Source organism: Phascolarctos cinereus, unplaced genomic scaffold, assembly GCF_003287225.1.
Source record: "Phascolarctos cinereus isolate Bilbo 61053 unplaced genomic scaffold, phaCin_HiC Scaffold_1;HRSCAF=81, whole genome shotgun sequence".
NCBI classification, from domain to species: domain Eukaryota; kingdom Metazoa; phylum Chordata; class Mammalia; order Diprotodontia; family Phascolarctidae; genus Phascolarctos; species Phascolarctos cinereus.
The window spans coordinates 79,469,896-79,472,300 of record NW_027555514.1 but is presented as its reverse complement, the minus strand read 5'-3'; positions in this window follow the sequence as shown (position 1 = coordinate 79,472,300).

Here is a 2,405-nt window from a genome sequence, read left to right as displayed (position 1 = left end):
TTCTTTCTTAAAGTATGCAACAGAAATTCTAAACTTACTTACTCTAGATATTTGAGACAATTTGGAAACTATTCCTACAAATGGAAAACACATGGACCTTAGCCCCTTCACTGATCCAAGAAGACTTTAAGGAAAGAGATTGCAGCACTTTCATTAAAAAGTTATTAGAACAGCATATCCTGAAATCATGGAGGAGCTGTAAAACAGTTGCATTGCTTAATATACCAATATGTTTGTGCTAATACAAATGCTAAGATTCATATTTCTGTTATTTGAATGAATATATGAAAATGTCCCTTGTCAATTAGCTACTGACCTGGCTACAGTTAGCAATTTTTTGAGTATGGGAAAGAATCGTACTGTATGGGAGTTTTCTAATATAAAACAAAAGCCCAACTTACAGAAAGGATAATCATATTCATGTATGCATGTATGTCATTTATACCACCGTAATTATTATGACTACAGCAACAAATCTGCTGTAGTGCAATTGCTCACGGTGTAGATCCTCATTCAGAATCCATCTTATCACTTTCTTTGGACCATTAAAAAGATAACTCAGAAATGGGCCAAAACAACAAAGTCAACGTTTTAATTTACTGAGTAAATTCAGTAGCTTGAAGAAAATGAAATAAAGAGTTTTAAAATCTTTATTAAAATTTAAATCATTAAGACTGAAATACCTGGTTGCTTTGATGGTTTCATTTATAGGTTTATTCATTTCTTTATTCACACAAACATTTATTAAATAGTTAATGCATGAGACACATTGTACTAGCTGTTGGGGAAGGGACAAAGAGAAAAGACATGATCTCTGTCCCAAAGAGTTTACTACCTTTAAGAGAACTAATATGTCTACATAAATACATAGAACACAAAGAAGAATGTGGTAAGTGTAAAATAGGAGTACAAAGACTACAAGATCAGATGAGAGAGAAATTATTTCCAGTCGAGGGGTTCAGGCAAGATTCTTAAAAGAGATGGAATTTGGGGCAGCTAGGTAGCACAGTGGATAGAGCACTGGCCCTGTAGTCAGGAGGACCTGAATTCAAATCCAGCTTCAGACACTTGACATTTACTAGCTGTGTGACCCTGGACAAGTCATTTAACCCTAAATGCTTTGCCAAGAAAAAAAAGAAGAAGGAAAGAAAGAAAGAAAGAGATGGAATTTAAGCTATGCCTTGAATGTGTTAACAAAGCAGAGGAAATAATACAATGGTCAGAGGTAGCAGTTATATTTAGTATTCTCAAGAAGTACACCACTCTTCCCACACTAGAGTAGCCTTCATCCAGCACATATAAGCAGGATTTCCACTGTTGGTGTCTGCAATACAACATGCCTTGTGTATAGCATTCTATAGGGGGCCAAAATGGAGGCCCAAGCACAATAGGTTGCAATAGGTCTAGTGCAGCTTTGGGAGTCAAGTGTTTTGTGGAGTCTTTCAAAATGTGTCTACTCTTATATTTCCTTCCATGTGTGAGTCTTGTGTACTTGTACATACTGCTAAAGTCTTTGGGAAACACCAAGAAAATGATGAATCTGCATCACAAAGTCAATAGAATTTAATCATTGATAGTATCTTCTAAGCCAAACCCTCATCCTTAGAATGTGGGGCAGCTGGGTGGCATAGTGAATGGAGCTCCAGGGCTGAATATAGGAAGACTCATCTTTCTGAGTTTAAATCTGACCTCAGACACTTACTAGCCATATGACCCTGGGCAAGTCACTTAACCCTGTTTGCCTCATCTGTAAAATGAGGTAGAGAAGAAAATGGCAAATCACTCCAGTATCTTTACCAAGAAAACCTCAAATGGGGTCATGAAGAGTAGGACCATGACTGAAATGACTAAACAACAACATTCTTAGAATATCTCTGTATCAGAGATTATAGAACTCTGAGAGAAGAATGTATAAGATATCAACAGATAGGATGAAAAAAGAGGGCATTCTAATAGCTCCCTTTAATAACAATTATCATTTATACGATTATTTAAGTTTTGCAAAGCACTTTACAAATATGTTTCATTTGGTCCTCATAACAACCCTGGGAAAGAGGTATTATTATTAGACACATTGTACAGATGAGGAAACCAAGGCAGTTATATAATTTTCACAGCATCACACAGCTAGTAAGAATCTAGATTCGAATTCACAAAACGAACTTAGGTCTTCCTGACTTCAGATGTAGTGTTCTATCCATTGTGCTACCCAGCTACTCTATTTCAGACATAGTGAACAGAATGAGAAGAGGTGAAAAACCATCCATATATTTTGAGGATGTTATAAGTAATCCATTTGTTGGGAGCATAGAACGGGGAGTAGTGAAGGGGAGTAGTATGAGATAGCTAGAAAGATAGGTTGGAAGTAGTTTGTGGCATACCTTTAAACTCAAATTGGATGTTTC